Here is a 5184-nt window from a genome sequence, read left to right on the forward strand (position 1 = left end):
TGTGATAGTAATACTGAAGTTATATCCACAACTAGTTATGACAATATATGTAGTTATGCTGATTTTTATGACTATTGGGTACTTTTTCAGGTGGGTGGGGTACTTTTTCTCATACCCCGCTGATTAGTAAATAGTGGAATGGTGATTGGCTAATTGGATCGCTAACTGGGAGGTGCGGGTAAGTGTTCACACCTCGTTTGCCCCGCTAATTAACTAATTTGGATAATGCCCGCCCAGTTAGACAGATCAATGCCGGATTCTGTAACCCAGAGATTGTCTTACAACTTTTCTAACCTCTCCAGAAGTTATTTCACCAAAAATTGTGGCTATTTATGGACAGAGTTATTAAATACTTTTATTTAACGGTGAAGAAATATGCACGATACATTAAATAGTTGAAAACTACCACCGTCCGAAGTGGGTCAGAAATATTGATGATGTCGATAAGAACTAATTATGGAAATGGAGAGCTGTTCCAATTCTGTGTAAAATATCACATCATAACAAGAAAACTCGACGCTTTCATAACGCTAGTTTAAAAAATGTAAAGGATATTTTAAGCCTTCTTGCAACAATGTATAAATGCATTATTCTGTTCACACGGTATATAAACAGCTTGGAACCAGATATATGATATAAGTTCTGAAAAAGAGGGGAATTAAAAGTCAATTGGAATTCGAACTCAGTTTTCGGATCTTGTTTGCTGTCCGAATAAATATGAAAAGAGAGTTCAATCGGTAAAAAAAAGAACTGTGGCTTGACTCCTCAATTCTTACGATAACTCAACCAAAAACGATACTTTGTCTTGTAAAATGTCTTGCTAAACAGACAAATCAGAATACAACTGATGGAGTTATTAGTTACAAAACCAAAAAAAAAACGAAAATCTGTGAAAAAATTGTTTGTTTCTGTGAATTTTTGAAAAAGCCTGCAAATAGTAATAAATAGATGGCAGAGTGATGAATGTATAGGTAGTGGGTGGTCCTATTTATTTATGATAATATTTGTTAAAAATTGTCCATTTTTTTTAATTGTCCATTTTCAAATGATAGCACCCACTACTACCCTTTTGGTCTTCGAGAGCTCCTTTCATAGACATTTCTGTGATCGTCAGCATCTTTGTTCGTTTCAGATAATTTCTATGATTCAAAATTGTTATGAGTAGAGATAACGTGATTGACTCTGGATTCGACTACTTAAAGTCATCCCTGGACAAATTCCAGAAATTTAGTCCAGGTGGTCACTTGGCAACTGGCATATTTCTGGGTTTTGTCATTAGAAGTATGTCCCCCCTCTACTTCACTATTGGACTTGGGTCTGGCATCTATGCCCAACAGAATTACGATCTGCCCAGAGTTAAACCCAAGTTAGAGAGGGCAGCTAGCTGGATGGTCGATTATTTGGACTCATTGCGCAAATAGAAATTGCTGAATAAACTTCGTAAATACCTTAAAGAATTTTGCTGTAATAAAATTGTGGCTGACTATTGTGAAAGTATATTTTTCAAATAAATTTTTTACAAGCGTTTTTAAACTGTTTGTGGTTGGATTTGGATAGAGCTGAACAGTTGTCTTTTGTTTGAGAAAAGTGATCAAAAGGAAAACTTTGTAATTCTGACTTATGACATCTAGAATGTTAAACTCTAGAGCTAAACTTGATGTGACTGTAGTGTTGGTGTATTCAAAGACGACTGGCCAAGAACATGCCTAAAATACCTGTTGTTATCAAACCATATTTTTTTTTAAAAATAACGTTGCATAAAACTAGATGAAGAAAACGACGACTGAATTTCGCAAAACACTGTTTGCCTCTTTTCTGCAATGTTGGAAAAGGATCATTTAATGCAGAGAGTCACTTTGCTTAAAGTTCAGTATTTCGCCAACTACTTGCGCCTAAAATAATGCACTCTCGAACACAGTAATTTTAAACATAGTATTTTCAAAATTAACAGTAATCGAGTAATAGTTATGAAAAAATAATATTTGCAGGCTTGATTACTCAAAAGTATGATGAAATTAGATATTTTATGAGAATCTTCTAGCCTTAAATGCCTCATTCTGAGCATGCACAGTAAGCATAGAACATTCGGAGAGCGAGTCATAATAAGGAGAGCGAGCCCATATCCTTGGCATAGATGTATGGAGCCTGTAAACTACTGCTCCTGTTGAATATCTATCAGTATAAGTGACCTTGAGGCAAAATACAATGTTATGCCAAAAAAAAACGCCCATTCGTGATGGAGGCAGAACCAAAGGGAAGACCGTAAAATATAGTGATGCATGTCCCTCACATAGAAACTTTTTCATTCATTTAGTCATTAGAGTATATGGTAGGCTCGGCAAAGTGGTAAGTTTTTAGGTGAATTGCCCGAAATAATAATTAAATTGAAAGAAGCTATGCCTCAAGTCTGAACGATGCTCCGATTTCGCTCAACCAAGTTTTTGATTTCATTGTCCAGTAAATGAGGAAGCAAAAGAACACTTTCAAAAAACCGTTTTTGTTTGAAAATAATTGGTGTATCCAGTTAAAAAATTGCAAGAAATTTAATTTTAAAAGTCAAAATAGCGTCAGACAAAAAGTAAGCTGAACCAAATGACTTCCATTTCAACAGAAAAGATATAGGACCTTTGTCTTTATTGCGAATAATTAAGAATTAAATTTATTTCAACTTGTAGTATCAACGAGCCAAACCCATTTTTTAAACAAAAAACAGCAATGAAGACTACTTTAAGACGCATTTTAAAAAAGCAGCTTCTGTTTTTGGTGAAAACGCTGAAAAGTCACAGAAACAAGACTGAAGTTGGCAAAACTCAAATCACCATTTTTGTTTATTGAAAAGAACTTTTTTTAAAGCGTAAGGCCTAACAGGCAGAACTCATAATTTCTCTAACATTTTTTTGCAAATATTGTTGAAGCCAAAAACGCTTTTCGCAAACATGTTTCCGCAGAAATTATTTTCTATTTGGCATTCTAATGCACGCAAATTTTACCTGTCAAAAAATGAGGTTTGAATTGAAATAATTTTGGTCTGTAATTTTGTTCTGTGGTCATAAGAAAAATCGAAAAAGGCAAAAGCATTTCGAAGAAATACCTACAGCGTTCCCTTACAATTCAGTTAGTTTTGAATTAATAAATTCCACAATTAAACTGGTTCTGCCCCTGCTGCTTCTCTATTATAACAAGAATGTCCCAACTGTTACCGAAATAGGTAAATTGACCAAAAAGTCATATCAAAAATAAATAATGAATTTTGGATACTTATTGAGTTATATTACCCAAAAAAAACAAAATTGTGTCTTTTGGGAGCACTAGATTGTTTTTAAATAGTTCCCTCAAGACCAAATTAAACATTTAATTAATTTGTTCTAGTCATAAGACAAAAAAGAGCATCAAATTTCGTGTAAATCTCAGGAATTAGGTAATACTTTTGAAAGCATTTTGTGTGAACCAAAAAACCATGAGTTTCAGTTTTACCCATAAAACAGAATTTTGTTGCATTGGGCGTATTTGGAACACAACGGTTCCTCTAGCTAATTGAACCGTGAATTGAAAGAAAGAATTTTAATTAGGATGAAAAAAGGCAAAAAAATTACAAAAATCAACGATGAGACAAAAACTGGCCTTGCTATTTCTACATGTCTTGTTAATTCTCATTTGTTCAAAAAAAAATCCAAAATAGCTTTGTTACAAACGAAAATGTTAAAATATCAAAATTAAACCATACAATTTTTTTAATTATCTGTTCAAATTCGCATAAATCCGCAAAAATGTTATTTTTAGGACGCTTTCTTAGGATTTGGAGGTAAAATTCGCCCATCTTCGAATAAAGAAAGAATGTGTTAGCAGTTTTGATGTCTGCGCCACCGGTCAAATTGGAAAAAACGGCCAAATGGAAATATTTGGAATTTTTTGTGAAAAAAGGGGAAAATAGCTAAATATTCCAAATTTTAGCCAAAAATCGTTGACGAAAAAGCGGGTTGAAACAGTTCGCCGACTCTCTTAATTTTTAAATTGTAAAACCATTGAGACTTTTGTTGACAATTTTATCACTTTTTCGGTCAAAAATTGATGAAAATTTAAACAAAAATTACGGTAAATGTGAGCAAAAAAACGGACGTTAGGGTAACGTTCACAAATTTTTAAGCCACCGTAGCTCCTCGGAAAAAGCGAAATTCAGCAAATTTTTTAATATGAAAATCTGAGCGCGACTAGCCTACCAGTCACAATCCTGTACGATATATCGATCGGCGAAAATTGACTGAACAAAAATACCCATTTGAGCAAATACTTCCTCCCCCACTAAACTGGGTCGGAACAACTATCAACAATGGAAAATATAACACTGTGAAACAGTAATATTTTTTCTAAATTATTAGGAGTAGAAACAACCCTTTTTATGTACTATTGCTAAGCGCTTTGGGAATCGGAGTTTTTTGGCAGATTTTTGCTGGATCATACAATTTAACCGTTTTGTTGCAAGGATCTTGTAAATTAGGAACTTTTTGGCTATAGATCACGGGCTGACGTTTTGAATACCCCTTCAAGATTCAAATGTAAACATTTTGTCGGTAAGTTTTACCATATGCACAAAACTTTAATTTCTGCCTGCTGCAAAAGTCATTTTCTCGCAGCAAAGACTAAGCTGAAAAATTTCAAAGTTTCGAAATTTACAGCTGAAGCCAAAAATTCGTGTTTAAAAACCATGGTAACGTTTTGAAAAACTCTGAATTAGGGAACTAAAACTTTCAGTTATTAAAAATATATAGAACACTTTGTTTATTTGACGCTGCAAATGTGTGAAATTTTCTGAAATGTGCTGAAAAGAGCTGGGAACAGCTGAAAAACTTAGTGAGGAAAACGCCACTTCCTATAATTGAGCGTTTTTGCTAAAAGTAGCGTTTGTTAGCGCGCTATAGAGACCTTATCCCACAAAAATGAGCGCTGAATTACCGCTTATATTTTGCCCTGGGTTTCAAGATCTTACAAGATGACGTTTTACGCAGGCATATTGCTTACTAATAGTCGGCGATGGACTAGATATAGATTGAACAATTAGAACATTTAGCAAATTTAGCTTCTGATTTGAACACGGTTTGGGTTGATTCAAAGGTGGGGGTCAAAATAGCGTATCTAGTCCCGTTTGAAGTTCGCCTCAGATTGGCGATAGGGCGACAAATAGTCTCA

Source organism: Convolutriloba macropyga, chromosome 3 (genome assembly GCF_964194025.1).
Source record: "Convolutriloba macropyga chromosome 3, txConMacr16.3, whole genome shotgun sequence".
In the NCBI taxonomy this organism is placed as follows: Eukaryota; Metazoa; Xenacoelomorpha; order Acoela; family Convolutidae; genus Convolutriloba; species Convolutriloba macropyga.